The sequence below is a fragment of the Meles meles genome, chromosome 5 (assembly GCF_922984935.1).
Source record: "Meles meles chromosome 5, mMelMel3.1 paternal haplotype, whole genome shotgun sequence".
In the NCBI taxonomy this organism is placed as follows: Eukaryota; Metazoa; Chordata; class Mammalia; order Carnivora; family Mustelidae; genus Meles; species Meles meles.
Genome location: NC_060070.1, coordinates 47,713,200 through 47,731,538, shown reverse-complemented (window position 1 = coordinate 47,731,538; position 18,339 = coordinate 47,713,200).

Here is an 18,339-nt window from a genome sequence, read left to right as displayed (position 1 = left end):
AATCTGACCAGCTACATTAGGCCATCACTCCATGAAATGTCTTCCCTTGGCTCCACACTCAAGTGGGATATAATTAAACATGCAAAGGTTCTAAAATAGGGATGATTACAGCTTTGGAAAACTGTCCATGTTGATGTGTTCAACCTGAACAACAGAGAAAAGTAATAAAATCGCTTTCGGGTCCCAAGTGTTATTTTGCTGAAAATGCATCCAGCTGTTTCCAGTGTTGCAGGAGTAGAAAGCTGTGGGAATCAGAGGAAAGAAGAAGGGAGTAGGACTAGAGCTGGAACAGGCGGACGTAGCGGCCTGACCAGGCAGACATGTGAAGGGTGGTCTCTGCTGGCTGCCCTCCCTGTGTCTGTGACACACGAGTCTACTCAGCAGAGCAACATTTTCATCGGTGGGTCTTAGATATACCACTGTTTAAAGGACTACCGTATTGTACACTTTTGTCAAGTGAATAGTCGTCCCGTAATTCATCCATTTCTAAACACGGCATTTTCCAATTTAAAAATAAGCTGGCATATATTGATCATTGACTGCATGTCAAGTGTGCTAAGCACCTTACTTGCATTGTCTCATTAGCTCCTCGGGAAGTCAATATTTTTCTCACCCTCATTCACCAACAATGGAGTGCCTGCTGTTATTACCCTCATTTCCCAGAAAACTTAGACTGTAAAGATATTAAATGATTTCCCCAAGGCCAAATAGCTAATAAATGGTAGACCCAACTTTTTTTTTTTTTTTAAGATTTTATTTATTTATTTGACAGACAGAGATCACAAGTAGGCAGAGAGGCAGGCAGAGAGAGAGGAGGAAGCAGGCTCCCCGCTGAACAGAGAGTGCAATGCGGGCCTCGATCCCAGGACCCTGGAATCATGACCTGAGCCTGAAGGCAGAGGCTTTACCCACTGAGCCACCCAGGTGCCTCCCAACTTTTTTTATTTTTACAATAAGGCAGATTAAGTGAGCACTGCATAATGCAAATCCTAAAATTTCCACTTTTTTTTTTGTTCAAAGGGTCAAAGGTTAGAATGCACTTTTGACTATAGCCAACTTAGCTAGTCACAGCTCTGTAAACATTTCCAGAAGATCAGTGATTTCTATGTATTGTTTATGTGCATGTGAGTATTATGTGAAGAGGTTCAATCTTGGAATATTCTAAGAGGCAGATTTACTTTTCTAAGCTCTCCTAATATCTTTTGCAGCAATTAGGGTTTTAAATTTCTTGAAACATGGAAAGCATCATTGTTTTACCTAAAACCAGTCGGATACTTCTCAAACCTAAAGTATCTGTGGGCCTGTGCCTGCTGTCTCTTCTACTATTCATTCTTACTCTTGTGTCTTCCTTCCTTATATGCTCAGGTGTATTTTACTGTAAGATGCTCATTTCCTTCAGAAAACTATTTGTGAGGGCATGCATGGGTGGCTCCATCAGCTGAGCATCCAGCTCTTGATTTCGGCTCAGGTCATGATCTCAGGGTTGTGAGATGGAGCCCTGCATCAGGTTCTACGCTCAGCAGGGAGTCTGCTTGAAGATTTTCTCTCTCCTTCTGCCCCTCCACCCATTTGTGCTCTCTCTCTCTCTCCTTCTCTCTCAAATAAATAAATAAATCTTAAAAAAAGTATTTGTGAGAATTCTTTGAGGCCTATGATAAAGGTGTGTTCCCCCAGAGAGGATTGGAATTTTCTCCTTCCAAGTGTTGGAGCCTTGGCCAACTTAAGGCCACTTTAAACAAAATTCACAGCCTGGGTTTCATGAGACTGCAAATCTGGGAGTTTAGGCTGCAAATCTTTATTGGGATTAGTATGCAGTTGCACGTCAGCTTTCCCTCCTTCTGTCACTGCTTGGTGCCCAGGAAAATATCCTTGCATTCTCTGGGAGGAGGGTGGGAGGTAACTATTTCTGGTTTGCCCTTTCACTTTGAGGTTCCAGCCTGATGAGCAGAAAGGTCTGCTGTTTCCAGTTCTCACCTTGGGCTTTTTCTGGCTCCCCATATATTTGAAGCCAAATTGACAAATCCACCAGCCATGCAGTTGTCCTCAAGGGGAGTGGCTTCAGGGATTGCTTACCTCTCTGGGTCCCCCCTTCACTTAATTTTGGCCTAATAATTCTGTTGTCAGTGCCGTGATGTTCCTAAAAAGGGGGCTTTTAAATATTTTGTAGCAATTTAGTTTACTGTATAGTAAGGAATTTACCTTATTCAAAGAGAGGTCTGGCCTTTGGTCTTGGTTCTGGGGAGGTTGATCTCTAAGCCCTTGGAATGTACTGCCTGAAAAGAGTGTCTTGGTTTAACCTAAGGGCCTGGGGTCACACCAATAGTCTGACAATGGGATTTAGGGTGGGGGCTCGGAGGCACTCAGCATCAGCTCTGGAGGGTGACCTACACAGGCTATCAACCATGTCTTCAGTGACCAAGTCCCAGTAAAAGCTCTGGCCCATGAAGCTCAGATGAGCTTCCTTTTTTGGCAATACTTTGTGCATACGGTCACACATCATTCTGGAAGAAGTTAGCTCTAGCCATGACTCAACTTGGACAAAGAAATGGAGGCCTCATACATGAAGCTTTCCTGGATTCTTCTCCCCTTCTCTGCCCTTGGCAAATTTTAATCTGTCTCCTTTTACTGTAATAAAAAATAACCACCAATATAATGGCTTTTAGGGAGTCCTGTAAGTACTTCTAGCGAATTGTCAAACATGTGGGTATCTTGGGGAGCCCCAAACTTGAAATTGGTATCAGAAGTAAGGATGATAATGGGGACTTAGCCAATTCTGCAGTTATTTTCAATGGAAAGTTGTTGCTTTCAGTGGGAAGAAAGTCTCATTACCTAGCTAGCCATATGATTAGAAATGGAAGAGTCTGGAATAATTAGGAAATGCAACACTATCCTGCCCTTAGTCCATGTTTACATACGGAATTATTTACTCGAGTTAAGCAGTATGATTGAACTAATTTTATTTATTTATTTATTAAAGATTTTATTTATTGAGAGAGAGAGATCATGAGTAGTGGGGACGGGTAGAGGGAGAAGCAGACTCCCCACTGAGCAGGGAGCCTGATGTGGGACTCAATCCCAGGACCCTGAGATCATGACCTGAGCCAAAGGTAGATGTAAGCAACTGAGCCATCTAGGTGCCCCTGACTGAACTAATTTTAATCAAAATATCAGAACCATCTTTTATGAATCAGACTTAGTCAAACCCTGACTGGATGGTTTCCGACAAAGTAAATGTCCTCATGTATGTGTGAATATATACACATGTAACATATGCATATATATGGCTCTGTTTGTATAAATAGGCCTAAGAAATTGGCACTGGATTAGTAGTCAAGAGACATGGGTTATACTTATAGTTTTGGCTTTACTATTTTCTAGAAAAGTCACTATCATCTTTGAGTCTACGTCCTCATAAACCAAGTGACCTAGTTCGGGGATTCTCACCGGGGTAATTTTGCCTACCAGGGGTCATTCTGGAGATTGTTGGGCCCACTCTCAGTCGTCAAAACATTTGGGAGTCCTATTGGCATTTACAGGGAGCCAGAGATTTTAATACTCCATGACAGAACTGCCCAAAAAAGAGTTGTTTGCCTCCTGCACAACTTGTGGACGTTTTATCAGACATTTGTTTAGGTGAACCATCTGTTTATAATTGTCTGAGTCTAGAACTTAACTCTGTTTTATATGTAAAAACAATCTATATTTTTGCATCATTCTAATGTGCATAGACTTCCCCAGATTTATAACTACCATGTAAACCAAAGGAAGGCTGCACATTGTCTTCTTCAGCACTTTCCCAGCAATGCCACTTACGGGTTTGGGTTACTGAGACCACCCACCCGCCTGAGTCTGCAGGCGCAGCTTCTACACTCAGGTCCCTCACTGCAGCCCTAAACTGAGCCTTTACATATTGAAACGTAGGTTATTATAATCACGTTCTTTTACTTGCCTGTATTACAGTCAGTGGAATATATATACACATATATATATGTATATATATTCCTATGTATGTTTCTATATTTCATTTCTATGTGGGGTCCTAGTCTGCCTGTCCAATTTGCCTTAAGCTAAATAGAGAATGACTTGGGATCTCCCTTTTGTATGAAAAATTTTCCATATTAAGAATACACCAAGGTAAAGAATTCATAAACTCTTTCTTCCTTCATTTCAGTGAATTAGTCTGGTTTGGGTGTTGTAAACACCCAAAGTAAACACCTTTGGGTATGTTTCTAAGTCACCCTGCCCTGTGTGGCTTCATTAATCCCCACTCCCTCAAGGTATGGTCTGTTATCAAGGATAATCCCCTGGTTAAGGGAGGAAAAAAGGGAGCCATTAATTTCACTTTCAGAGGTAGCCTCTGCACAGGACTAGGTAAGTATGTTTTTATTTCAGCAGAGTTCATGTCAATGAACTTACTACTAAGTAATAGAATCACACTGATGAGTAAGGCAATACCTGTCATCACAGAAGACTTGTAATTTAACTGGGGAGAAACTCTCAAACCCAAAAAGCTATGCCGTGATGCAGCGAATGGAAGAATCTGAAGTGTGAAGTATCAGCAAAATGCTACGGGAGAACTCATATGGGGAGTAACTAATTTGACCTGGGAGAATGAGGAAAGGTTTGAAGAGTGGAATGGGGTATTAACAAGTGGTAGAGTAGAAGCTAGAGTGTAAGGCAGGCCATGGGAGAGTCTGGTGAGTGATCTCAGAAAGTTAACATCAGTAAGGAGTCTTAGTAGGCCTGGAAAGCAAGGCTGTGACCCAGTCATGGAGGGCCTTGAAAGCCAGGCTGAGGAGTCTGGACAGAATTCTGCAGGCAAATCTACGGAAAGCCATGAAGTTTTGAGGACAGGGATACGACCAGAGCCCTAGTTTCTGAAGATTTTCTCTCTGGTCTCTGTAAGGTATATTAGGGGCCAGGAGAAGGTAAGAAGAAAAGAACTTGTGTTAGAAAGCAGTTGTACCAGTCCAGGTGAGTATAGGAAGGTGGGAAACAGAGTAGCTGAACTGGAACAAGAGGGTGGAGGGAGAGACTTATGGGGAGTGGGTTTAAGGGGAAGGGGGTGCACCTTGACTCCAAGGGCTCCGGCCTGTGTGCATGAGTTCCCGTTGTAACCCTGATACCGCCAACTACCAGGGGAGGCTTGCCCAGGAAGATGGAAGTGATAATGAGGTTTGTCTTTAAACCAGTTGGATTTTTTTTTTTTAAGATCTTATTTATTTATTTGTCAGAGAGAAAGAGAGAGAGCGTGTGCACAAGCAGGGGGAACAGGAGGCAGAGGGAGAAGCGGGCTCTCCCCTGAGCAGGGAGCCTGATGCAGGACTCAATCCCAGGACCCTGGGATCATGACCTGAGCCGAAGGCAGACGCTTAACCAACTGAGCCACCCAGGCGACCCTAGACTGGTTGGATTTGAAGGGCAGATACTACATTCACATGGAGATGTCCACAAAACTATTAGAAAAAGAAACTGAGGGCTCTATAACTTCCATATTATCTGGCACTTCTCTACTGCCCTCTCCTTCTCTGAAAAAGGCCCTCTTCTCTGGTCAAGTGGAGAGGTTACCGATACAGTTATAGGAGATTATGCTTTGAACCCCACTGCCTTAGACTCAAATACTAGCTTCGCTACTCTCTAGCTCTATGAGCTTGGCTGAGATCTTCAATTTCTTCACCTATAAAATGGTGATAATAAAAATATCTTCTGCATAACGTTGCTTTAACAACTAACTGAGTTAGTATCTGGCATATTGTAAGTGCCTAAAAATGTTACCTGTTATTAACCTGATGATTTATCATTCCCCAAACATACTGAACTTTGCTACCTCCCATCATTTGCCCCTGCTGCTGTTCACAGCTTAGAATGCCCCCCTCCCCTGAGCCCACCCCATCCACCAATGGAATTCATTCCTACTATTCACCTACTCCCTACTCCAGATCCTGAAATCCAACTTACTCTTGACTCTCAGAGCCACGGTGGGAATGTGGAATGATCCACAGGACTGGAAGAGTCTGCACATGCAGTGTTCTCATTACACAAAGTCTTGGCTGGCTTGGAAGGGGAAATCCACAATTTATTCTGTTATAGAAAATACTCTGATTCTGTGAGGTTACCTAATATGTTTTAATAGAGGGAATCATGTAGCAGATCACGGGCCAAAATACAGGCTCTATGGAGTAGAAAAGCAGAAAAATGAGAACTTGGAAAGCCCAAACAACTTTGGACACATCTAATGTTTGCTATCCTTTTTGTTTTGTTTTGTTTTGCATGGACATTTGAGCACTTTTTCCTTGGCGCTTCTATTTTGGATTCCTTTTTGGCAACATTTTCCCAGGTGAAAAGTGCTACCAGTCAGTTCTTTCCTGCTACCTTCCACCCACGCTTTGTTTTGGCAAATGTAACTTGCCTGAGAGCTGCAGAAATGCTACTCTACAAAGCCCCAGTGCCAAATTGGAAGAAGCATTGTTCTCTGTGAAATTAAGATAAGAGTTCAGAAGGGCCAATCTGCTTCAAAATAGGATTTTAACCATTTTTTTTTAAAGTTAGCTGAAACAGGAGCTCAATATCATTCTTTGAGTTTCCACTTATTAGAGTATCTTTCTTTTGTTTTAGAGCAGTTCCTATAGCAATATAATGAAAATAACCTTTATTTTTTGTTCAGCCGCAAAGACAGAACTATAAATTATTCCTTACCCTAGTTTCCTTTCAGCACATACAAAAGCCAGTGCTTCCTCTGCCCCAATAAATCAAAGCCTCAAAAAGGGCAAGGCAGCTAATCAGAGAACGCAGCTTCCACTAACTAGACAATGAAATCCAGTGTCTGTCATCTTTGGAATTAGCGAGAGATAAAGTGCCACTTTACACAAAGTTTCCAAACCAGGTCAGGAAAGAGTCAGGACACAGAATGGATTTGTAAACCTGGTCATTACATTCATCTAAAACTGTGTAATCCAATAAAGATTGAATTTCCATCTGCATCTTACTGCCATGGGTGAATGTCTTCAGTGCATTTCCAATAGGACCAAAGACTTCATTTCGCTTTTGAAAAATATATTTTCAAAAAAGAAATAAATATTTTTGAGCTGGGACTGATAAGGAAAACGGTTCTGAGAGGAGGCAATATTAGAAATAAACCTTGAAGGATGTAAGACCTTTTAACTGTCACAAAGATGCATAAACGTTTTGTAGGAATGAATTGACTCAAATCAATCCTGCCCTAGAGATCCGGTTCACTCGTTTTCAAATATTAATGCCCACAGGAGAGTAATTAATGAAGCCAACATGTATTGACTACATTCTCTAAATCAGGATCACCGCTAAGCATGGGATTAAGAAGATGAATACAACGTTGGGCCTGCCCTTAAGGAGCTCTCACTCTTCAAAAAGCTCCACTCTTGCTTCATTTTATTACACAAAATAAAACAGGAGACTCATTATAAATTGATCCCAAGGTTCACTTGGAAGCTCTACATGAAAGTTTTGCATCACAGCAATTTTCTCTGTAAAACGAAATTGAACACGCAAAGAAACAAAGAAGACAGCTTTTTGAGGGCAGAATGTAGTTGCATAAATTCACCATAACCATAGCCACAAACTTAGTAATTGTATAAAACTGCTTGAAAACAAAAAAGGAAAAGCACTTTTGAAGGGCAGTATAGTAAAAAATATTGATGTATTTGGAGTCTCAGCTAGAATCCAAACGGTGCTAACATCTAGGATTGCCGGCCTGAGTGTGCTGATATCAGGGACCAACAGATTTACTAGAAGAAACTCAATTTAAAAGAAGAGAGAATTCTGCACATGGGTTTGGTTCAAAAAATGGTGTTCCCGTATAGTTACTCAAAATTTGTCTTTAAGTCCAGCTGTTGGGTGGGCTGGGCAGGAATCTTCAAATTTTGAAAAAACGATACAGCAATTTTTATTAAAAACTTTATAGACACTGGGGTGCAGCTAACACTGCTGTGGGAATCCATGTCACCGAGTACAGCACAAAATGGACAGAACCTACGTTCTCCCTACTTCTTTGTACCACACAGCTGAACTTTGGCTCATCGAAGTCTCCGAGACAATGGCACCCTTCTACTCCTTGGCACATCCAGGAAGGTGAGGGGCCACACTTCACACAGGACAGCCCTCCTGGTGACACCTCAGCAATGGAGATCACCTTGCCAAATGATGCTGATTAAGAAGAGAAGGAAGAATGTAGCATGGTAGCATTGAGGTAGATGACACATGGTAGGCGATACATATGAGCAACCCCTAGAGAACCACAGATGTAATCTGAGCATTTCGCAGTGAGTTGTAGGACTTTCCATAGTTGGTAGCGATAAGAACCCAAGATACGGTTCATTCCTGTTCATTTGACCCCATTTGTCTGCTTCCCTGTGCTGGAGTGGACTATACACACCACATAAATAGAAGTTATCCAAATGCTAGGTCCTAATTCATTTCAAGAATATGCTGAACTATTCTCTAAAAAGAAAAGGACTCTCTGATCTGAAAGTTAATAACATATTCAACAACTTCTTTCTGTCTGTGGTATTTCTGGTCAAGCACTCATACTTTGCACTGTTGTGACCACAGCATACTTCTGAACATGAGGGAGGGGGGAAGAAACCACACAAGAGAATTAAGAATACAAGGGAACAGGGTTTGTTTGCTGTGAAGACTCCCTAGTTCTCCTGAGAACCAGCAACACTGAACAACAAAAAAATGATTCCTGGTACCTCTAGAAATTACATAAAAGGTAAATTGAGTTTAGTCCAGAGGACATGCCTATAAAATGTCTGGTCAGAAAGTTCTGGGCTGGATTCCCTTCCTCATTTAAAGATTTTTGCAAAAGCTTTCCTGCTCACAAGAGAAGACTCTGAAAAAGAACTCATTTTAAAAGGTGTATGTGAAAATGGTCAAAACGGGTTATCTTGCTCGGTTTGACCTAAACTGACTGCAAATGGAAAAATAAGTATTCTATAGCACTTTCAATGGCTTTCAACAATAATTAAAAGCAGAGTAGGAAAAAGCACTGACTAAGTTATCTGGTGAAGAATTTCTCTGTAGTTTTTTGGAATTGGAAGCCTCTTCCTCTTTTGCAACAATGTTCTTTCTTTATTCTTCATCTACATTGTGCTCTACTACCAGATTAATTTTTGTAAGGCATCACCTTCATCATGTCATTTGTCTGCTTACAGCCTAAGAAAATAAATTTGATAGGCAATGGGAAGGAGGACTGACGGCGAAGAGAGAATTCATAGAGTAATAACTACAGCTAGACTGTATCATGCACTATGTGCCAAGCACTGTTCTAAACACTGTGCATATGGTGACCCACGTAATACTTAAAAACTCTATGGGACAGAGGTTAACTTCTTACCCCATTTTAAAGATGAGACTAAAGAACTAGCTCAAGATTATACAGGTGACATTTCAACCCAAGCACTTTGATGCTAGGCCTTTTTTACTCTTAACAATTGCATTTATTTATTTATTTTCAAAGATTTTCTTTCTTTATTTAGAGAAAGCACAGGCATTGGAGTAGGGGTTGGGGGGCAGAAAGAGTGGCAAAGAGAGAATCCCAAGCAGACGGTGGTCTGAGCATGAAGCCCAACTCAGGGCTCGATCTCATTATGACCCTGAGATCAAGACTTGAGCAGAAATCAAGCACAGGGTGCTCAATCGACTGAGCCAGCCAAGAGCCCCTTAACCATTGCATTTAAATCCTAAAACTCAAGAGGCCCTCAAGGGTGCATGCGCACGCGGGCGCACACACACACACACACACACTACACACACACACACACACACACACACACACGTTTCCTGTCCATGTTGCCCTTGATCCCTGAGAACTTAAGACAGGCATTCAGTAACTTCCACATTCTAAGAACTCTTCCCTATTTTATCATTCATTGTCCCCTCGTGATTCCTCCAACCTGGCCAAATATTCTTGCTGCTCTGAATGCTGCTCTTTCTCAGGGTCTCTGTCTTCCTGCCTTTCCAAATCTTAACCGTCACTCAAAACCCACAACAACTCCTGCTTCCTCTGAACAACAGCATCTTTTCTGCCACATTCATTGAGGGGGGACCGCTTCAGACTCCCACAATCACTGGAGTCCATTCAGGTGTTGTGGTGTCATCATTCACTGCTTGGCAGAGTTTTCTTCCCACATGCTTTTTTTCACCTCCATTCTCAGTGTTAATCCCAACGAAACCAGGTCTGATGACAGTACACGTTTCAGAAACACTTTATTGATTGTGTAAGAAATACAAGCACCAAATGTTCCATACACAGAGCCTTTATTTAGAAGACATCTTTGGCTTGATAGAATAAAGCAGAGGAACAAATAAACACAAGTATTGAAACGAGTTCTTCTAAAGTTGCCTTGAACAATTGTCATAGGGTAGAAGATATACACAGGAAATGTGTTTTATTGATCAAGTCCTCTTTTCCTCTAGTGATTTCTAACACATACATTTCCAATTTACTGGTGATTTTGTTTAAAAAGTTTTAAAAATAGATTTTGACTTATTTTCTCTTAATATCAACAATAAAATGACTTCTTTTCTCTATGCTCGATGAGAGAGTACCCTGGCCACTTTTTTTTTTCTTCTTAACATCATCACTTCTCAGATTTTACTGAATTAAAATGTGAAATTTTATTTAAATGCCTTTGTTACAGTATGCACCTTTCAAAAATTCTTTCTTAACATTTGGACTAAGCTTTATGATCACAAGGACATTTGAGAGAATTTATAGTGCCTTTTGTTGAGTTTATTATTCAGGACATTTGGAAGAAAGGGAAGAAGTTGTAACTATTTTTTTTTTTTCCAGAAAGTATAAGTGGATGGTATACTTTCTAAGTCCAATACTATTATGGAACATAAAATTTATGATGACTATAGTCAAATTAAAAAAAGATTTTATCATAGAAAAAAAACTAATAATGACAAATTTTATCCTATGAGGAGAAAGTTCTATAGATGGGACACTCTGGCATGAAGATTATGTTGAGCTGAAGGTAACAGAGACCCTGTAGGCTCAAGAGAAACATTTGCCCCTCCCATAACTGCCTAGAAGAATCTAAATTGGGGGGTCATGCTCAGAATAAGGGTTATTAGCAGTGATAAATTTTATCTGAGTGACCCATCTGTGTGGCAGGGCAAATACCAATTACCAAACATCTGTTCTACTTATCACCCAGTGAATTACATTTTTCCCTCTGAAGTCCCAGATCTCTACCCAGTTCTCCTTAGTGCAGGATGACACACAGACCTCATTTTGCCTGTCTTTGGAATTTTCATGTCTGTGTGGATTTCTCATACATATGCTATTAAATTTGATTTTCTCCTGTTCATCTGTCTCAAGTGAATTTCTTAGTACATCTAGAAATCCCTTTGAGGGGACAGGAATTCTTGTTCTCCAACAGTTTCAAATGAAGAGGCCCTAAGTGTTGATTCTGGAAGGAAATACAAGAGTAACCAAGGCTGGCAGTTCTGGCTCATTTTCCTAAAAATGAGATTGTTCAGGGAGGGGCAGGGAGAATGGTGGGAAATGAAGGGAAGGTACAGGTCTGAGAGATCTGTTCCTGTTCCCAAGCATGGGTTTCGAAGACTCACTGAAGAAACAGATTTTTTGTTATTTCATGAGCATGTAGAAAGTGCTTTGTTTCCACGATTCTTTTTCTAGCTTAAGTCTATAGAAAGCCTACCATGGCCTACTCAGGCCTGGAAGATTCTGGGCAAGGAGTAACGAGCCCTATTTTTCTTGAGTTTAGAAAAGGTTCAGCCAGAAACCCCAATTAAGTTTTAAATAAAGTTACCCACTTATGGTGTTCTTGTTTTGGGTCTTTTCGGTAGAGGTATTGAAACTTGTAACCAGGACACTAAGACACTAAGAGAGTGGGTATAAATAAGTTATGGCAATACAAATCCTTCTTTTCCTCCAAAACATAAGATACAGGAAAAAATTTTTATTGAAACATGAAATGAAGTCATCTTGTTAGTAATTCCCATTCTGACCAGAAAGGCTGCGGAAGGTCACAAGGGGGTCTGGGCAAACCCTGCTTTCTGTTTACTGCACCGTGTAGACAAGGGGCCCTAGCATAAATGTGGGGCCTCGAAAATGGGTTTCTTACTTTATCTGTAACAGGTCTGAGGACAAGTTGGTTTAGTCTATTCCTGAATGAAAATGAAACCATATTTTAAAAAGAATATTAAGGTATATAAGTTTGATGCTTTCTGAAATGTTCTTTTAAGGGGCGCCTGGGTAACTCAGTTGGTTGAATGTCTGCCTCTGGCCCAGGTCATGATCTTGGGGTCCTGGGATCCAGCCCTGCATCTGGCTCCTTGCTCAGTGGGAAGTCTGCTTCTCCCTCTTCCTCCACCCCTCCCCCCTGCACATGCTCACTCTCTAATAAATGAATAAAATCTTTAAAAAATAAAATAAATTAAAATATTCTTTTAAGTAAGTGTTTATCATTCCTCTTAAAATTAGGGAAATTGCCCTGTTAAAAGAACTTATTTCCATGTAACTCCCTCCCACTTTCCCCCCCAGATTAAGGAATGATGATGAACTCTGGTTCAGTAGATAAAAGCTTGAAGCATCTCAAGAGGCAAACAAAGAGAAATTGTTATATTAAGTCACACTGAGTGATCTTGAGTATTTAAGAAGATGTAGGACTCTTAGATAAGCAATTAGTGGGAACTATCCCTCTTATGTGTAAGATAAATGTTAATGCTTTTCTAACTATAGACTAAGATATACCAGTCATCCGTACATTCCTGAATTATAATGAAATGTGGGTACCAATTAATCTTTGTTATACATTAACGACAAAAACAAATGTCCCAGAGACAACAACTAGACTGGCTTTATCCATCATACAAAACCATTTATCCTTGTGAGCATTTTTTACTACAGAGGCCACAGATCAGGTTTAATTACCAAAGTGATTAGTGCAAGGTCAATTACATCCGAGGGCTTGGTACTGGTCAGATTTTCCGTAGTCAGTGGAATCAAACAAGCTTTGCTAGTATTGGTGTATCCTTGTCTAGTCAATGTACTTTGGCAAAATGGCATCAGGTTGTGGTTTCTACTCAATCTGTTGGTGTTTAATAACGTATCTCCATAGTCACTGGAGACGGGAGTTCAAACATCATGAGAATATATGGCACCAAAAGTAGACAGACATGTAAAGCTCAGTCTGTCCGAAATAGCACACTCCCTACACTCTTACTTTACCTGACTTACTTTTTCTTGATTTATTATTTTCAGAAATTGTATTATTTTATGACATAGCACTTTATAATAAAATATAGTATTTCTTTTTTGTCTATTCCCTCATGAGAATTTAAGCTCATTAAGGGCAGAGACTTTGTTTGATCCTATCTGCAGTACCCAGACTATGCCTGGCATGTAGTACGTTTTCAATGAATACACATTAAATGAACAAACTTAGAGACTGGTTTGCCAAAATGGGTGGCCAACAGAAGTTTTCCACAGTGTCTAGCTATTGTTTTTATACAAGGTAAGAATGAGTTCATTGACCACTTCTTTACAGCAGTTTTTAGATATCCAAAATGGATTGAAAATTTGGTGTTTTAATTTTAATATGGCTCTGGTCCTCGTCAACCTCCTTTCCTTTTCTCTTTTTCTTTCCTTCCTTCCTTTCCTTCCTCTTTCTTGCCCCTTCATTCCTTTCTCCCTTCCTCCCTCCCTCTCTCTTGCCCCTTCCTTCCTTCCTTCCTTTCCTTCCCACCCTCCCCCCTTTGCCCCACCTCTCTTTCCTGACTGTTTTAATTCCATCACTCGTATCCAAGAGGTTCAATGGAACAATGATTAGGTGCTTGTGCTCCAAACCCAGCTCTGCTTCTTACTGTGTGTCTGAAATATCCACCTACCCTCTGGCCCCCAATATCCTCACATGTAAATAGAGAGTCTAAGAATTCCCTCGTAGCATTATTTTGAGGATTAAGAGATATAATACATGAAAGCACATAGAGCAGGCTTGGGATATGGCTAACAATAAATAGAACCTGTAATTATTATTATTTGACCATCATTTGGATTTTTGCATTTCTGGGGTTTCTAATTTATTTTTACTTTCCCTGTTCCTTTCCTTAACTTCAATCATTTTTGAATACTATATGGTATTTTTCTTGCCTTATTCCCAATTATTTAAAACATCTGCTTCATTATATCTATTCTGTTTGATACTCTTTCACCCAGAGGCTTCTTACTCAGAGTTCTCTGACCATCTGAGGCAAACTGCACAAGCGGCTCTCTTGTCTTACCTGTTGTCTGTAAAATGGGCAAATACTAGCACCTGTCTCCCAGAGTCCTGGAGAGACCTGCAGGAGGTAATTAATATTCAAGACCATCAATAGTGTCATGGGGAGAATTACTCAATTAATGACAGTGAACATTTTTTTTTTTTTAACCCACAACGTCCTCTCCTCTTTTTGCTGGCTAACCTCTCGCTGATTTTTTTTTGCAACCTCTTAATAGTATATCAAAATTCTATGTTACCATTATCTAGGGTGGCCACTGACTGGATTCCAGAATTGTACTCCTAAGACCCGGGAGGATAATGGGGAATGACTTCCAAGGGCCAACACTGAGCTTGTACAGCCTGCTTCAGTTCTCTCTAGCCCTCCTTATGGGGTTTAACTAAGTCTCTTTAATGCTGGATATTTGTCTCTCCTTCTCAGAAAGAGAGAAGCAAGTTTTTCTTTAGCAAAGAGAAAAGGATAAATAAAACGGCTCCTTTTACCCTCCTTTCCCCACTCCCTGTGGCCCTAAAGAAGACGACTCTTACAGGTTTACATTGTACCCTTAGACTCATCCAGTGCTTAGATGTTAACGCTCACTTGGGGCACCAGCTCAGCCATGCTGGCTGTCTCTTTCCATCCCTAGGGGAGCCAGCGGAGGCCTGTTGAGGTTGAGAACCTCCCATGGCAAGATTTTAAGTTGCATGACAGATGCAACTTCACATGGTACTGCAGTCTATAGTCAGAAACCGTGTGTGTGTGTGTGTGTGTTTGTGTGTGTGTGTGTGAGAGAGAGAGAGAGAAACAGATGGACAGACAGACTGAACTCCTCTTACTCCTGCTCTCCTTGAGAACTTCACACAGCTGATATGGGAAACAAAGGCAGAAGAAAAGTTATTAAATTTCCTTAATACCTAGAGCCCACTGACAAGCCATTGAAACAGGCAGAGTGACATTCCTTTAGGGACTCAACTGTCTCCACCTTAATACTTTGCTAAGGGCAAAAGGCAATCTTAGCCTGACTGCCCCTCACCCCCAACCAGGATCCTTTAAGTCTACTCTAACATATAAAAATTCCTTTGGAAACTTCCTTTATCTCTAAACCCTTTAAGATACGTGCTGGCAATCATCCTCCAAGCATGTGACCCACTGACATACATCTGAAGGGTCTCATGACTAAGGTTTTATTAGATGGCAGTAAATGAACTTTTCCCAACAACAGCTAGCCCCCTCAAGGTCCTGGAAACCTTGCTTCCAAAATTCCTTAGAGACTAACACTCTCCCTGACCCCCTCCCAACTGCAAGTGTATAATAGACCACTCCTTACAGCCCCGGGGCAGCCACTCTTTCTGCCCACAGGTCCTGTCCCCATGCTTTAATAAACCACCATTTTGCACCAAAGATGTCTCAAGAACTCTTTCTTGGTTGTTGGCTCTGGACTCTACCCCACTGAACCTCACTTATATACTAAGACTTCATCACGGCCACTCCACCTCTCAGGAAGAAAGTGTCTTTCCTCTCTTTGGCTTGGCTCCTCCTAAGACTCAGAGCGAGGTGAAGCAGTCTAACTATACTGGACTCGACTTGATTTTACATAGAAAAGGTTGTAAATTAGGACACTCTTCTAGCTGGGTTTTGTTGACTGGTAGAGTTGTTCTGAATCCTGAGCTCCTTACCCATCTAAACTGCAAACAAACACAGTCAAAGCTGCTTTCCTTTCCAGAGTTAGAAAGACTACTTCAGAAGACTCTTCTATCTTAGCACAGGCTGAACTGGGCTTCAGTGAGTTGATTCCAGTCTCCAAAAAGAAATACACACGGAAGTATTCATCATTAATGCATTCGTTTGTGAAACCAACAGTATACTAAGGCCAGACCACATGTCACAGAAAGACCTAGATTTGGTAATGGCTGTGTCAGGGGCAACACACAACTATATGTAGTCACCATGTTGCAGAACCTGGACTGGATCCTGGTGGAAGAACCAAGTGGCACTCGGAGACTTAGAAGGATTGGAGGTTTCTTTAACACTGTGGGCTCAGATGAGGCTGTTCTCCAAAGGTATGAGCCCCAAACACAAGCAGGGAGGGGGATTTATCCCTTTCTACTTCCGCATACTTGGTACTTTTGGTGAGTGTGGGAAACAGTGTAGGAAAGAAGAACCTGGAAGGGCTTTGAGACAGGGACTGGAATTCCCTTGCCGGTTTGGTTGGCCATCTTAGAGTACAGTTTTTCCCTATCATTCCCCCCTTTGATGCCCCTTTAACCACTAGTTTAGAGGGCATAATTATCATCTATTACCATGGCCCTGCAAGGCTAGTATTTGGGCAGTGGCTCGCCTGGTAATAATGCCTTCTACGAACTTAGCGATCCATCTTAAGTTTCCTAAGGCTACCCAATAAGCAATAACAATAATAAGTTTCTGGGAGAAAGTCCAGCCGGAAGGGGGAGCAATGTGAAGTCCAACTCCTGAGATGAAGGTGTCGGTGTCATGTCGACAATAGCCAGGGACCACGGTGAACGGATGTCCATCAGTCGGTGGGGTCTCATTGAAGGTGGAGCCAGAGCAGGTCCGTAGGATCCGGTTGGGCTTTCCACGGTGTGATTCATCTAACTTTTTTACTCTAAAGCAGTGGACCCATTCAGTGATACCTAAGACCCTGAGGGCAGTAGGGGTAGTTAGAACAACAGTGTGAGGCCCTGTCCACCATGGTTTGAGGGGGTCCTTTCTAAAGCATCTCAGGAGATGCACCTTCGAGTTTTCCCCAGGGCTTGGATGCATTGGGACACTTCTAAGTTTCCAATCTATTCGAGGTCTCCTCTAAGCCTACTTACTACAGGGGTGGCCTGCCATAGAGCTTTTGAGGTATTATAGCTGCAGCAATCTTTTAAATCCCATTGACTAGAATAAACAATATCAATCACCTCCAATGGTTATGCTCTACAGAAGTATGACGTTCAGGTCCAGGCATAAGAGTAGCTGGATTTTAAAGTCTGACAGGTTTTCGGTATTATTTCAGGCATCTCTATCAGTGTGGCTGGTATTTAATAAGTTGGCCTCCATCATCCATCAGTGGCCTTTGGTTTCTTTCTTCTTTTTTTTTTTTTTCCCAAAGATTTTATTTATTTATTTGTCAGAAAGAGAGAGTGCACAAGCAGGCAGAGTGGCAGGCAGAGGCAGAGAGAGAAGCAGGCTCCCGGCCAAGCAAGGAGCCCGATGCTGGACCCAATCCCAGGACCCCAGGATCATCTGAGCCGAAGGCAGACGCCCAACCAACTGTTGGCACCCAGGCATCCCTGGCCTTTGGTTTCTAAGACAAATCTGGACCTGATGCAAAGTCATTACCATCAGTGACTGTCCCATAGTGAGCTCTGAGGCTCCTTTTACGAGGATGGCTGTTCTATGCTTAGCTAAAGCCTTATTTTATAATTATACCTCAATAGAGGTGGCTTCTAGGATAAATATGACAAAGGGTTAAAACCGTTAAGAAGCCCTTTTCTTGAGTGGTCCAGCCTTAATATCCTAATTATAAGGGATCACTGGCAAGTGGGAGAAAACTTGTCAAGATATAAGTGCATCATCCAATCCAATCATAAAGAAAATGGGGTCATCTATTATTTTCACAAGTCCATAGTTAATCCTATCGGATGGGGTATGCTTCTGGATTTTAGGCAATTTCATTATCCTAGCCCAACAGAATTGGTTAAGGTGATAGTTAAGTTATACAATTGTTAGGGAATCAATCACATTCTCCAGTTGTTTAAATAACTATGTGCCCATGGGGTTCTGTTATTATCCCCACAGAATAATCAGCAGAAGATTGTCTATATAGGAGTTACTGTGGTAATTTACGTTTACCTCTAGTTGTCCAGCTTAGGTAAACAACAAACATTTAAAGACAATCAAATATAGAACTTAACATCCACAAAGATGTGCTGCTGAAACATAATTTTTCTCTCTAAAATAACCCTCATTTCCAGAGATAACCAAATTAGGACCAATTTATTTGAAAAAGAAGTCCAGTTTAAACAGATTTGGTCTAATTATTTACTTAAGATCAGCAAGAACAGT